This window comes from Glycine soja, chromosome 19 (assembly GCF_004193775.1).
Source record: "Glycine soja cultivar W05 chromosome 19, ASM419377v2, whole genome shotgun sequence".
In the NCBI taxonomy this organism is placed as follows: Eukaryota; Viridiplantae; Streptophyta; class Magnoliopsida; order Fabales; family Fabaceae; genus Glycine; species Glycine soja.
This window is the reverse complement of record NC_041020.1, coordinates 29,632,682-29,649,102: the sequence shown is the minus strand read 5'-3', so window position 1 is coordinate 29,649,102 and position 16,421 is coordinate 29,632,682. Positions and strand designations below refer to the sequence as shown.

General features: G+C 32.9%; 2 long non-coding RNA genes across 6 annotated transcripts; both read right to left on the bottom strand.

The window, feature by feature from the left end:
* Positions 1 to 4,225: 4,225 nt before the first annotated feature.
* LOC114399546 lies at positions 4,226 to 11,473 on the bottom strand. Of its 3 annotated transcripts, none has more exons than XR_003663753.1 (9): positions 10,149 to 11,473; positions 9,958 to 10,057; positions 7,970 to 8,098; positions 7,690 to 7,818; positions 7,475 to 7,607; positions 6,836 to 6,953; positions 6,659 to 6,738; positions 4,805 to 5,291; positions 4,226 to 4,623 (listed from the first exon to the last, which is right to left on the bottom strand). It is a non-coding gene; the product is annotated as an uncharacterized LOC114399546 (long non-coding RNA). The 3 variants fall into 3 exon arrangements; XR_003663754.1 differs by having other exon boundaries at positions 7,970 to 8,075; XR_003663755.1 differs by having other exon boundaries at positions 7,970 to 8,068.
* Positions 11,474 to 11,560: 87 nt separating this feature from the next.
* Positions 11,561 to 14,933, bottom strand: LOC114399547. Of its 3 annotated transcripts, none has more exons than XR_003663757.1 (3): positions 14,603 to 14,933; positions 13,172 to 13,456; positions 11,561 to 13,064 (listed from the first exon to the last, which is right to left on the bottom strand). It is a non-coding gene; the product is annotated as an uncharacterized LOC114399547 (long non-coding RNA). The 3 variants fall into 3 exon arrangements; XR_003663758.1 differs by lacking the exon at positions 11,561 to 13,064 and having other exon boundaries at positions 13,077 to 13,296; positions 13,364 to 13,456; XR_003663756.1 differs by lacking the exon at positions 11,561 to 13,064 and having other exon boundaries at positions 13,077 to 13,456.
* Between the last annotated feature and the right edge of the window lie 1,488 nt (positions 14,934 to 16,421).

Here is a 16,421-nt window from a genome sequence, read left to right as displayed (position 1 = left end):
ACTTTCTCAACCTATATATAATATCACCATTTGACAATAACATATCACAACAACTTTCTCACAAAACAAAACTCGATTTGTAACTCTCACACCATTTCCACTCATATCCCATAAGCACCACCATGGCTCCACCTAAAGAAATTGTGACCATCATTTACCACAATGGTCACATTGTAGACAATCCAGTTCAAGGATCGATGTACACGTCTGCGAACCCAATATTTTTTTTACGTCAGTCATTCTATTACGTTTACACAATTTATTCAAAAAATTAACAATCGTCTCCCTGCTTAAGCAACTGAACACGTTGCTCAATTGTTATTTCGTGTCCCTATTTCATTTCATCTCGGTCAGACCCGTTTTATTTCAGCTCAACTATTCGAAAATGATGATATCAGAGGCGCGATGGAAACAATTCTCCAGAATCCACAATTGAATTCTGTCGAATTCTATGCTGTTACTGACCTTATTCTTCAATCACAACCATTGTCTCCACAACCCTCATGTCAACAACTACAACTACCGCCTCCACAATAGTTACCGTACAACAACATAAACCTCAATAATCCAATATCTTCATACAACAACCTTGAATCACAAGACCCCTTTGACATTTATACTTCATACACACAAATATTATCCGAGAACAATTCTTTTCTTCGGGGCCAACAAACCTCCTTTAACCAACAAAACCATCCTTCATCCCCCTTTACGCCACCTTCACAACTACCACAAATGCAAACATCAAACTGAGATGAACATCTCATTGCTAACGAAGATCCCATTATATGATTTCATGATGAAAACATGGATGATTTTAGTGAGGCTGAGGATCAACAGTTCTTTGATCACATCAATCACCAAAGTGATGACCAAACCGATGACGAGGGTGTTGGCAGACCAACGACACCTCCGTCACCTCCGTTGCAATATCAGCAACCTAGGTGTCCAGTAGACTTGAACTTTGACCACTTACCACACTACATTGATCAACACCATTTTGTTCATCAGCAACACAATGTACAACCACCAATCGGTATACTCGAGGTTGGCATGACCTTCGATGACAAAGCACAATGTATTCGAGCAATCAAAGAATACAACATCAGAAATCATTTTGATTGCAAAATAATTTACTCTGACCAGAGAAGGCTAAACTTCGTCTGCAAGTTACATGAAAGTGGTTGTACATGGAGCTTGGGCGCATGCAATTCAAAGAGGCATAACAAATGGATTATCAAGAGTATCAGAGGTCATCACACTTGTCTCATGCCGATGCTCAGATAAGATCATCGCCAACTCGTCAAACACATTATAGCACAGATCATCCAACCAATTGTCAAAACAAACCCAACCGTCTCCATCAAGACGTTGATTGCAGAGATCAAAACGTTCATGAATTATACCCTATCCTACAAGAAGACATGGTTAGCAAAGCAAAGAGCATTGGAGATGATTCATGGAAATTGGGAAGAATCATGTGCCAAAGTGCCAAAACTTTTCGGAGCTTTGCAATCTTGTGTTCCCGGGACTGTGGTCGCTGCTCAAACAGAATCCTTGTATGAGGGGGAGAAATAGTACCGGGCAAAAGATTGTTTAAACGTATCTTTTGGTCATTTGGTCCATGCATTAATGGTTTTCCATATTGCAAACCCATAGTACAAGTAGATGGTACATGGCTTTACGAGAAGTATACTGTCACACTGTTGATAGCTACCGCACAAGATGGAGCTAACCATATCTTCCCGATTGCCTACGCCATTGTAGAAAGGGAGACAACTTCAGCTTGGGGGTTTTTTCTAAAGAATTTGAGAAGACATGTTACTCCGCAAATTAACATTTCTCTCATTTCAGACCGACACCCCTCAATTATAAATGCCTACAACAACCCAAGTAACTTATGGGTCCAGGACACATCCCATTTCTTTTGCCTGCGCCACATTACACAAAACTTTGTTCGCAATAACTCAAACTACAAACATTTAAAGAAACCACTCATGTTGGCTGGTGAGAATCTATTTTATTTATTCGTTAAAATTTTCTTTGAATCAAATTTTATAACATAATACATTCATTGAATATTTACAAGTTACACATACACAAAGAAGATGCACTAGCGACATCTTGGGGATATCCGTGCGAATAAGCCAAGTGCAGCTGAAGGGCTTGATCAATTACCCAAACAAAAAAGGGTACAATGCTTCGATGAGGGGAAACATTGGGGACATATGACTACCAATTTGTCGGAGTCTGTTAATTCCATGTTCAAAAACACAAGACATTTGTCGGTGTCATCGTTAGTTGAGGAGACGTATTTCAAGACCACACAACTTTTTGCTAATAGAGGTCGACAAACTCTGGCAATGATCAACTCTGGCTCACTGTATTCTGAAGTCGTCTTCGACGCAATGAATAGCAGTCAACAAGAATCTAATACACACATTGTAAATGAATTCGACAGACACAATCACACTTTTATTATAATAGAGATTCAATCCCCACTTGAAACACCAAGACCACCTAGAAGGTTTAGAGTAATGTTACAATCCCAAAAGTGTGATTGTGGTGAATATCAGGCTAAACACTTACAGTGTTCTCAGATCATGGTTGCCTGTAAATTTGTCAATGTTGATCCCATGATCTATGTGCCGATATTATTCACTTTACAACACATTTTGCACATTTACGACAACTCTTTTGGTTTATTGCCACACAAATCAATGTGGCAAGAATATGAAGGAGATCAGTGGGGTCCTGATCCAAGGAGAAAGAGGACTACAAAGGGTCTTCCCGTTTCAACTCACATTCCTATTGAGATGGACAAAGACGAAAATGAACGACCAAGTAGAAAAAAATGTGGACTTTGCTAGCAACATGGTCATAGTAGAAACAATTGTCTAAATATATCCTCATCTTAAGTTTTTCCTTAGCCAATTGTCATTGTTTAAATATTTCATTGATAATGCAGTGTAATATTCTTCTATAGATAAATTATTAAAAGCTTTAATTTTACCATTTTTAATTAAATCTAATGACATAAATAAAGTAATTATATTTAGTAAAATAATTAAATTTAAAATTTACAATTTTTACTAAAATAATATATTATTATACAAAATTCAGATTTTAAAACATATATTTAACCAAAAATATCTTAAATAAATTAAATAATATAACAAAAATAATTAAATTTAATAATATCATTTTTTAATAAAAAAAATTATAAAATAATTTTTCTAAAATTAATTTATTGAATAAATAATTTTAAATCTATTAAAAATAATTGTATATAATATAATATTCAATTTTAATTTATAATAAATAATAAATAAATAAAAGAAAGAAAAAAAAAGCTGAAGAACGGAAGTCGGGGTGGCCAAACCCGACTTCCAAAGGCAAAAAAAAAACAGGTGTACTTTGGAAGATTTTTCCCAAAGTAGTGTATATTCGGTATTATGGAGAGAGAAGCGGTGTACTCCAGGAAAAAAAACCACATATTTTTCTATCTCGAAGTGAGAGAGTGATTGACTAAGAGAGAGAAAGTAAAAGTGAGATGTAAAAAAAAATCATTTTTGTATCCAACCGACACATGAAAGTCGATTTTATATATATATACAGAGAGATAGATAACCAATGCAATAACATGTACTTTGTACTTTGTACCGGTATAATGTTTTGTTAAATCACTTTTAAAAAAGGAAAAATGTTTGACACCCAAATGCATTGCCACAATAACTGAGATTATTTGATAAACTTGTAAAAGGTCAGAAAATGATAAAAAGGAAGTAAAAAAAATGATAAAAAAAATTTGGTGGAATGAATAACAAATGGTATGAAAGAGAAGTTTAGTTAAACAATTTGGTCATAAATTATACTAATTAAGTGGGACAAATGTTACACAGTAATTAGGCCTGAAAATCTGGAATCATGGGTAATTTGTTGAAATTGTTCCTTGTAGTTGTTTGGTCTATGAGATGTTTGAAAAACATGTTTAAAATTGGATGGACAAATTGTCGGCGGGCACATAAACTGGTTGAATTTCAGGTGATCATTTCCCGTGAATAACCTATTTCAGTAGCAAGATTGGGTTTATAACCCACAACAGTAGGCATCACAAGAGGGAAAAGGAAAGAAGAAAGTAAAGTTTTTTGCATACACTATAGTTAGATGCACTCAACAATCATAGTAGTGAATATTGGTACCATAAAAGTAAGACATATAAATCGTAAGCCATCAACATATGTTCATAACTTCAGCATAAAGGGAAAGAAATTGTTTCATACCCTAAGGTATTTGATTAACAAAATTAAGCAAAATATAAATCAAATTAAAACAAAAAAATATAATTTTATGTGGGATGGTCTTCAACTGGAAAGGGTGTCATCCCTATTACTTCTTTCCTAAATAGGACTTCCCACGTATGTTCGTCAAACCTGAAGAAGAATACAACTTCATCTCCAGGCATTAAGTTATTTTCAGAGAGGTACTGGAACCATGGTTTCACAAGGGATGGCAGACCATCATGAATGGTGATCTGCCACTGGTTACGTCTACCGTAACCACGCTGGACAAGAATATTTTTTTTGAGCCAAACAAAAAATTTGAAGCTGCTGTTGGAAGAACCTATAGCCAAATTATAACAACAATTAAAGGACAATTTTTTTTTTTTAAATCAGCAGGCAATGTTATCTGAATATAACAAATATAAAGGACAGTTATTTGACTAATAGATTAGTTTGACTGTGTTTAAGAAAATTTGGCAAAGAAAAACAACAACATAATTGAGTGGGTTAGAAACTCCTACCAAAGGCAAGTTGTGTTGCACCATGTCTTGTGTGACATTAGTTGTAAAGACGTGCCTTCTAGTTGTAACCACTGACCTTCCACGTGATTGCCCACGGATAGGTCCCATGACTTCAACCTCGAAAGAGGTATTTTTGTCGAGAGCAAAAAACCGGATAATGACACTGTCGTTAATGTCGTGGGCTTTCCTAAACTCTTTCAAACCATCAACAAAAAAATATCGGGTGTCATATTTCCGCACCCTAACAAAATGTTTGCTTCCATTATAGTCAAATAAAACATAAGTTGGGTGATATGGCCCCCATTGTCTATGGTAAGACAAAGGGACCTCAATAATGTTCTGCAAGGAAACATGTTAACAATAGAAATAAGTTTGTTTTTGTATCTGGAAAAAGGAAAATGGAAAAATAGTTGGAATGGTGAATGCCGGCCTTGTCAACATGAAATGCCGCTAAAAACTGGTTTTTTGGCATCCAATGGGAGGGGCCCTGTAGCACAATATATAACGTAATTAGTAAGAGAACAAATATGGAGGAATTTATAAAAAACTGCACAGAAACATGCACCCCAAAAAATCGGTAAATCAGAAAACATTGGGTGCAGTCATGTCTGTGGTGTAAAGAGGATATGTGTAAGTTTGGGAAAAGTGGATGATATACACGTAAGGAAGAATTATCCAATAATAGTAATGTGAAAGATTAATGATAGAGGAAACGAAGAAATATATCAAGGGTCATACTGGAACAGATAGTTATGAGGTTAAAATGAAGTCTGGTAAAGTGAAAGAAACTTATAGGAATAGAGGTAGATGCCGATGTACTCATGTTGTTGTGTGGAAGTTTAAGGTCTCACACAAATGGAAGGAGTTACAATGAATATAGTAAATATAAATATATAGCAGTGACTGTTGGAAAGACACCAAATAAGTTGTGACCCTTCAAAGTCTGGTCTTAAGTTTAGTGGTGAATAGTTACAATGAATAGTTATTCATGTTTGTTTAGTATTTGTCTTTTACGCTTCCCTAAATTGTGTATATTCATTCTGTATATTACCGTATACTTATGTATGTTAACGATGATATTTTGTCAGTCTTGTTTTATGATTAGACAGGATGGATGGTAGCATTGGGAATCAAAAGTCGTCAATTATGTAGGATAATAATTAAGTGGATTGTGATCTGAGATGTACAATAATTATCGTGTACTGTTATGTGTACATTATACTTAAAATGCAGTCAGAAATAAATGGCGGGATTTAATATTGGATAGTGGTGGGGGTTGTCTATCAATCAATGTCTTTCAATGAATGTCATAGGCCAGGGATATTTTTTGGAGGGTAAACTATCCAGAAACCAATTAAAAATGTAAATCAAAATTGCAAAATAAAGGTCGATCAATTTAAATACTTGAGGAACGGAAAGACTTAACCACAAATGTTAGCAAAACGCAAGAGAAACAAACAAAAAAATTAAACACACACACAAAAACTTAATAAGAAGGGTAAACAAAAGCACAACAATAACAAAAATTTGTTGAAAATAAAATCTATACAGCAAATTGTGAATGGTGTAACAAAAACTCGATTCTGAGTAGTTAATCTATAGGCAGGGACCGTGTGCAGATGCAAATAGATATCTCTGTAACCCATAAACAACTGAAAACAAAAATTAATAATCTATATAGCAAGTTGTCAATGTTCAGGCATGCAAAACATTTGTTAAAGAAGGGAAAGGATACCCATAAATGGGAGCAGAATGAAAAGAAAATGGAATGACCATTCATAGAATATTACGGGTGGTAACAAATTACAGCGACACAATGAAAAGAAACGTGTACTTTAAAGAAAATGTAATTACCAATTGACATGGTGTGCCTAGAATGTTCTGTTCATCATAATCATCACCTTCATCTATTGTTGGGTAGTTGATTGTGTAATCTATATAAGACAAATTTATATAAAGTAAATTAGCTAAATGCATGTAATAATAAAGGAATAAAAAAATGTAAGTTTAATATAAATATTGTACAATTACCTATATTCATAAACCTGAAGAAACAATAAATTGAGCATCTGATAGCGCCTCAATCAAAACTCGGTTCTATAAAGTAACATAAAGATTCCTTCATAAATCCAATGGGGTGATTGAATGCCTGTACCATAAATATATGTCTATGAAAACTCGGTGTCTAGAAATAAGTATAGGGAGGATGCTTCCAATAAGATGTAGGGAATGCAAACATTAGATCATATGAACCTCCAATGTCATTGCAAGTAGAACCTATAAATTTTGCCATTACCAAAGTTGATGTCGCATATCATTGCGTCCCACCGATGTCATGATTATTGTTATCTAAGATGTCATGAATTAGGTTTGAGTTGTGAACCACAAAATTGCCTTCATCAATATCAATGTAAGCAACATATATAAATAATTAATTAATAATTTTAGACATAAAACACAGAGCAATATATTTTAAAGTTGAGAGCAAAAACTTGTATTTTCATATTGACATGGATTGCCTAGGATGTAACAGATCCTACCATTCATTGATAGGTATATCCAAATTATTATAGTTTTAATTTAAACGATGCTCAATCACAACAATCCATATTACAAATTCATAATGTATCGATATGTAAATACAGATGAGCAAAAGGCTATTATTGATACCATTATCCATGTTGTTTCAATAAGGGGGAGTTAACTTCCTATATGGATATGGTGGAAATGGCAAGACGTTTGTCTGGAAAACATTCATCATAATCATCAGCGTCATCTATTGTTGGGTTGTTGAATGAGTAATCTATAAATGGCAAATTCATATAAATTAAATTAGTTGAATGTATGTAATTAAGCAATTTAAAAATGTAAGAAGTTCAATATACCTATATCCATGGTTGTTTATGGCCCATCCATGTCAGCATTATTGTGGTATGAGATGTCATCAATTAGGTTTGAATTGTGGATCACAAGACTTCCTTCATCTGTAGACTGAGATGGGGATCCATTTTTATCTAGCACAACACATATAATCGCATCAAATATAGCAGTTGGTTTTGAATGAGTAATCTATAAATGGCAAATTCATATAAATTAATTAGTTGAATGTATGTAATTAAGCAATTTAAAAATGTAAGAAGTTCAATATAGATATTGTATAATTACCTATATCCATGGTTGTTTGTGGCCCATCCATGTCACCATTATTGTGGTCTGAAATGTCATCAATTAGGCTTGAATTGTGGATCACAAGATTTCCTTCATCTGCATACTAAGATGGGGATCCATTTTTATCTAGCACAACACATATAATCGCATCAAATATAGCAGTTGGTTAACTTAAAGAAGCCCAACAACCATATAAAAGACATAATTTTAATAGGAAAAACAATACAAACCCCTGGCAACATTGGGTTAATTGTTGTTGACAAACAGTATGGGAAAAAGACCTACAGCATCAGCCTGTTGCATAAATTAAAGAAAGTAATACATTGGGGATGGATTGCGTGAATCTGTTGATCATCAAAATCAATATTGGGACTCTGATGAATATGTTGATGATGAAGATGGTGGGTACATGAGACAACCTATTGAGGATGAGGCCCGGTTTTTGGATCACAAAAAAGATTACCCTAGTGACAATGAAAAAGGGACTGGGCATGGAAATCTTCCAGATCCACAGGAAAGCAGTCTAGCGAAACATGAGGAGGAGGATCAATGTTTTGCTGAGGAGGATTCTTACTTGTCTGGTAAGGAACATATCCAACAAAAAAATGTTGAGCCAGTCACTGCTTCATATGATCATATTGGCCAAACGGTGACTAAAATGTATGGAAGAACTAATGATAATGATGTAATGATGTAATTTGACAGACAATAGATGAATGTTGAAAAATTGAATGTGATGTAGATGGAACCTGTCAGGAAGAGCTCTACCACTCACAAAAATGATGCCATCAGGCTAGGAGATGGGAAGGTTATGGATCATAGTGGGAGGTCACGAATTAAGGACATGGAAGATGACCAACATGGTTCAGTCAGATCAATTCGGGTGGGCATCAACAACGACGTTGCTGATATTGGCAATGAAGTGCATGGAAGTTTGGTTGGTGGTAGTAGTAAGGGGGATTTAGAATATTTTCGTGATTGTGATATCACTACACACAGTGGACCCAAACACTCTGATGATGTTTTGGATAAGAATTCCATCAACAAATTTTCAAAAATTATTTAAAAAAGGACAATACTGAGTCAAATAAATATGTCATTGACAACAATAAAGATGCATGCTGACAAATAAAAACACATATTGATGGCAACTTCTCATTTCCCCATTCACTTAGAGATACCCAGATGAATCATGCTGGCTCAGTAAGTACCTCATAGTGCATGAAAGGAAACTTAGTTCTGTGAGTTTAAATCCATGGACATCCACCCTGTCAAAACCAAACCTGGAAGTCTGTAACCCAAAAGAAACCTAGCAAAAAACTAAATGATGTATCTAATAGAAATGTGTATCAGCCTGTGCCTTGAAACACAACCAAACGGTTTTTTAGGTAAAAAGAAAAAAGTGGTGAAGCCAAACAAATGTATATTACCCCGTGCCTTCAAACACCTCCTAGGTCCATGATATTGCAGCCACCTCAAAAGAGCAAACGTGAGAAGAAGAACTTGCAAAAAGTTATGAACTTTTTTTTGAACAAAAGCATAAACGATAAACAACTGATGAACGTCGAAAGATGAACATCAGAAATATGAGGTTCAGGAAATAATAGCAACCCTCGATCCAAAAATCAGGCAAACAAATAAACATTTGCTCTAACAAAATAATAAAAAAAAATTAAAATACACAAACATATAGATCAGACATGAATACATATAAATCCTGTACAACAACCATAGTTCAACAGGGGAAATAATGATAACAAAGAAGACGATGACACGAAAATGCAAAATCCAAATCCAACAAAGATTGGACCATTTTTCTTCTACAACGTAACAAAACAAACCAAAAATACCCAAACATACACATCGGACATTAATGAATAATAAACAACTAAAGAGCAGAGAAAGAAAATGTAGAGACGAAAAGGAAAATGTGGGAAACAATAAAAAATAATCGAACGTAGGAGACAACAACAAAAAGATCGAACCTTTTTGGTTGAACAAAGTCATAAATCGCACAGAGAAGCGAAGACATGTTGGCAAAGGTCAGGACCACCCTAAAACCGCACAAAGGTTGGACCTTTTTTCCTGTTCACCCAAACATACAGATCATACATGAATATACATACAATAATATACAAATAATCGAACACAACAGTCACCCTTAGAAAGATCAAACCTTTCTAGCTGAACAAAGTCATAAATCGCAAAGAGAAGTGAAGACATGTTGGCAAAGGTCAGGAGCACCCAAAAATCACACAAAGGTTGGGTCTTTTTTCCTGTCAGAAAAGAAAAAAAAATACACAAACACGCAGATCATACATAAATCTATCTACAAATAATGGAACGCAACAATCCCCCCAGAAAGATCGAACCTTTCTAGTTGCACAAAGAAATGCAAAATAATCGAACACGGGGACAACCACCAAAAGATCAAACCTTTTTGGTTGGACAAAGGCATAAATCGCGCAGAGAAGGGAAAACATGTCGACAAAGGTCAGGAGTTGTGGAGAGTATGAACCACAAAGGTCACAGCCACAGTCATGGAAAAGAATGGAGAGTTGTGGAGCCATGGAGAGCAATGGAGAGGGACGAAAATGACAAACCCTTCGGTTACCCAAGCGCACCGGGTTGGAAAACCGTGCACTGAGAGGAACACAAAGGTGACTTGAAAGATCTAAACCATGGAGATGAATGGAATGGTGAGAAGCCAAATGGAATGCTAAGAAGCCGAGAGGAACACAAAGGTCACAGCCACAATCATGGAAAAGAATGGAGAGCTGTGGAGAGTGTGAACCATGGAGAGGAATGGAGAGGGACGAAAATGACAAACCCTTCGGTTACCCAAGCGCACCGGGTTGGAAAACCGTGCACGTGTGCCACATGTCGCCAATCCAGTAAATATACTTTAAAAAAATTATAAAAATAGAAAAGGGACCATTTTGGGCAGCAACAAAATCCCCCAGACGACGACACCTCAGCAACTCAGGGGCACTTTAGTACTTTCCGCATTGGCAGGGGCCTTCTTTGTATAAGAAGATAGATTAACCAATAAAGGGATACAATTTAAATCACCCAAATAGGTGTTCAAAGCAAAACCAAGACCAACATGAAATAAGAAACACTCTCTCTCTTCAAAACCATATTTAACTAAAGAATAAGCTAGTTGGTTGACTTCCCTAAAAGTCTGAGAGAATGTGAAAACTTGAAAACTAGCAATTATGACACAAAAATACTTTGACAAACGCTCTTCAAACTTTATAGGTGTTGTTTCTAAAATGAGTGAGACATGTTGGAGTGAAATTTTCATTCTCTCAAATTGCAATGCAAAAAATGAGAGAGAAAAATGCTAATCCAAAAAAGCGAATAAAAAGATAAAAAAATGAAAAACTATACCTACTAATTAACTCCTAGCTATACCTCAGTGGAAAAATATATATATAAAAAAAAAGAATATGAAAAAGTAAATTAAGTTTCACTCTGGATTTTATCAAGGAAGTATTCGGAAAGAAAACAAAAGTATGTGATTTTTGTCAAATAGAAATCAATAGTAAAATACAATAAATCTTATATGAAAAACAATAGGTGCAATTAACCAAAAAATTAAAATAATATTAAGATAACTTCAAGAAAAATTTTGATCTCTTCTTTATTATTATTTTTAACCTATCTTTGATTTCTAGTTTCTTGTGTGTACAAATGCTAATATACTAAAAAAATATTATGAAGAGGTTGTCATGTAGATACTAATTAATACTCAAGAATTGATTAGAAAAATAAAGCAAAAGAAGGAGATGTGAAGAGTGGTTGAAGTTTCATACCTTTGAAATAATGACATGAAAATTAAGTTTCATACCTATTGTGTTTGTATAATTAAATTAAACTTTAGAAGATATATCAAATGTATATTACTTATTGCACAATTTTTTTATGAGAAAATATTAGTTGTTAATTTTGTTAAAATATTAGTGATAGAGATTTGAACCCACCACATCTTTCTCTTTTCTTCTTCCTTCAACCACCAACCCAATCTTATAACTCCTAATACATAATTTTGTCAATTATGTATTAAAATCAATTAATTTAACTACTTTTATTGGTTTTGATAATTAAATTAAATGTTGGTTTCTTGTATATAGGAATGGAAATAGATTATCCTTTATGTTATATTTGGAGAACAAAATTTAATGATTATTGATTAGCGGTAGTTTTCTATTTTCTTTACTTACAAAAAAGAAAAAGATGATGGAGATGTTTGTCTCGTGAGAAGTTGATATAATTGTAACTTTGTTGATTCCTGGTAGTACATGATCAGTTTGTAACTTTATGTTCGTCTCATAGTCAATCACTCTCTCTCACTTCATATTTCTTCATCTCTTCTACTTTGTTCTTCCCTTTTCTTTTTCAATTCTCGTTGTTCTTTCATTGGTGATGATCATGGAAGGTTAAGCAACTAATCAATCCAAGGATCGAGTTCAAGCGGTGATGAATTTGAGTTTTGGTTAACAATTTCAAATTTTGTTATGAATCTGCATCCTCTTCTCTAATTCTATTTTTGTATGTATGGTTATGAATGTGTCTAGGATTGGAAATGAATTAGGTAATTGATTAATTTCTTATTTTGAATCCTCATTACAGATTAATTGGATGATACTTCAATTTGATTTGTGATCTTAATGTAATTAAGGGTTTGTTCGGTTGAGTTACCTCTAATTAGATTGACTGAACCTTTATAATAGGATCATCATCTTTAGAAAACTATGATAATTCAAATTGTTTGGATTTGATGAATTGCATTGATGCTCCTTAAATTTGTTTCATAATCCTATTAATTTTTTAATTCTGCTTTTGAATTTTAATTGTTTGCAAACTGCTCGATGAAATCCCTTACTTTGATTTATAAGTGAATTGAAGTTGAAACCTAATTGGATTGTGTCTCTGAGTTGACCTTGGTTATTCCTATACTACAGAATTGTTAGAATCCTAGTTTATTTTGAGCGATTCAACATCGTTATCATTGTACTGTGATTGCTAGTTTCTTGGCTAATTCAGTTGACCAAAGCCCGCAATTTGGTAGAAGATATCCAAGCAAAAGCTGCAAGTATCAAAAAGCATAAATTGCAACAACATTCCATGATTTCACTTCCATCAATAAAGGAAAACACTCTTGACTAACCAATAGCAATCAAATCATATCCTTACTTAGACTTATGAACACACGACCTATTTGGTTGGAATGGAATGGGAATAAGCCACTCGCATATTTGGAATCCACATCCCTAGTGCAAAAATCCTTGCTCCATTTTCCCTAAATAAATCTAATTCACCTAAAAATATAAAAAAAATGACTAAAATGTAGGGAAAAAAGGAATAATAAAAAAAAAGAAACCTAACCTTCCACAGTGTAGAACATATCCCAGTAGCATCAGGTACACCTTGACACACGAGGCTCCACAACTCGCTCATATCCACCACCTTCTTTGACAACTAAACCAAGCCAAATTATCAGGATATCAACACTATTACTAAACACACTAATCAATGAAACTTAAATGTCGTTTTATAGAAGCAGGCGAAGGCGGAGAAAGGGAACTTCAACCAATAATTGGGCATGGCGAGACACGTCTCATGATCTTCCCTTGACGAATCTTTGATTCTCTACGTCACCAGAGGGATTCATACTTGACATTGACAGTGGCAAGATGGTGATGACAAGACGACAACGATGAAAGCACCATGACAGTTATGAAATTCAATACGACGAGAGCAACAAAGGTTTAAGGGCAATACACAAGAGTATTTTAGAGCTAGGTGTGATAGCTCAAGTGCAACCAAACTCAACAAATTAATTTTTAGATTCAATACGAAGACAATTTTCCAAAACCGTCTTTAAACTTCTTGAAACTACAATGGTTTTCACCAAAACTGTCATCGTATTGAATGGCTTTATGATGATTTTACTTAAAATCATCATTAATGCATCCACTTATTTACAAAAATGCCACCGGCCAATTTTCTACATCGATTTTGGTAGAATCGTCGTTGTTCTGGCGTCCTAAAAAGCTTTTTGTGTTGTAGTGTTTGATCCTTCTAAAATATGATTACAGTCATATAAAGGAAGAAGTTTATGGCGAAAGAGACGAACACTAGAATAGAAACCCAGACTGTAATAATATTTTGCCAGTTTCATAATGGCCACTAATTAAGCATTTATACCACAATTCAAGATGGGAGGAAATACACACAAATCATAGGATGACTTTACACCAAGTACCAAATAGTTACCGTATAACAACCAAACTATAACCAGAGCACGAACAATAGAATTGAATTTATCCACCAAAGAAAAAATTACAAAATGAAATCCTAGCATTCAAATACTTAAACACAGGAAAAAAATAAAAAATAAAAACCCAAAACTCAATCTTGAACCAATTTCAGTACCGCACTTGAAAGTAGTCACAAAATTCTACCTCCAAACATGGTGTTGCTACAAAAAGAAGACTCACATAGAGGAATTAGGCGCACACATTCATAGAACATAGAGAATTCAAGGGTTCCAATATCAATGGTTCATAACCAATGGTTCATAACCAGAGAAGAAGGGTCCGTAGAAGAAACTAGAGGAAGTACCTAAACGAAGTGGTTCGAGCAGTGCGGCGTCACAATGAGATGGTACGAAACGGTGAGCAACGGGACAACACAACGGTGTCAAGTAGAGGGACAATGCAACAATGGTGCAGTGGGATGGCGTAACAGCTTGTAGAGGGACGAGGGTGAGTGCCCTGTATAGGAGTGGGTGTGGGATGTAGGATGTGGGGTGTGCATTTAGGGTTGGTGAAGAAAGAGGAGAAGTGAAAATGCACATGTAATTTGTGGAAGTTGTAAAAATGTAAACTACTTTCAAGCATAAAAACGTGAATGTTGGAGTAGTTACATCTTCGTAAACTAGGAAGAAAAAAATGTGTACAGGAGCTATTTAGGAGTTGATGGCAGAACTACTGTGAAGGAGTTAAAAAAATGGAGAGAAAAAGATGAATATGCCCTCTCCTCTTTATGTGTTTGATTACATCCATGTTTGTTAATATTTTGTTAATTAAGGACATAATGGTCTAATAAAAAGGGAGACCAAAAATAGTTAACAAAAGTAGTATCCTTTGTATTTATTGTTATAGATTTTAAAAAATTATACAATCTATTGTAAAACTATTTTCAAAAAATATTTTATGCAATTTATAAAAAAATAATTAAAAATAATATATAAATAATCTAAAAAATTAAAATTAAAAATTTATTACTTTTTATAATTAATATATAAATTTATATTATTTATATATAAAAAATAAATTTACATAATCTTTATAAATTACATAAAATAATTTATATAAGTAATTGTCATATTAATGTATGTAATTTTCCTGATTTATATAATTCGTATCAAAACACTTATTTATTAAATAATTTTTTGTAGTTAAAACAAATATTAACATGTAAGTTTTCGAAAAAATTAAATATCAAAATTTTATTAATTTATATAATTAGAATAAAAGTAATTTATATATTAAAATAAATTTACATAATTTGTAAAATTAACATATTAATTGATCAATTATATTGATTTATATAGTTAGAGCAAAAATAAATTGTATATTAAAATCATTTTAAAAATCACGTAAATAATGTATATATTAGTTTATAAAAATAAATTATATATTGTTAAAATTTAAATAAAATTTGTAAAATAAAAATAAAATATTTATAAATAAAATATTTTTTAATTTATAAATTTTTATAGTTTAAAAATTAATAATTGTTGTCTAATTATTATTATGTATATAAAATAGTGTTTATAAAATTAAATAAATAAAACCAATGCTTTAGTGGTTTATTAACTTATTTTTAAATTAAATATCATCAGTTAACTTCTATTATCGGGATCATTTTTATTTTATATTTTATTTAACACATTATCACATAAGCATCATATAATTATCAAATGAAAAATTATTTCAATAAATTTTTTTAAAATATATATATAAATTTAATTTAGTATTAATTAAAATCATTTTAACAAATAAAAGATCTTTGACGGAATAATCAACAAAAAATTTATTCATGTTCTAATCAGTAATCGATTAAAATATCTTAAAAGTAAGAGCAAGCTAATCGATGGTAAATTTTCTGTTCCAAACTAAGAATAATTTAAAAATTAAGATAATTAAGTGAAATTAGTTAAATATAATTAATAGCTAAATAATAATTAAATGATCATTAATTGGTAAATCTAATATCTAATTTTATAATTAACTATTCTAAGTACTAAAATAGGTAAATGATGTTTAATGATTTATATTAATAAAAAAAATACTTTTTTCTGGGAAAAAATTCTAGATAAACCATGTGGATCCGTATTCCCTCTTACGACATATTTATCGGAGGGTCTTCACATAGA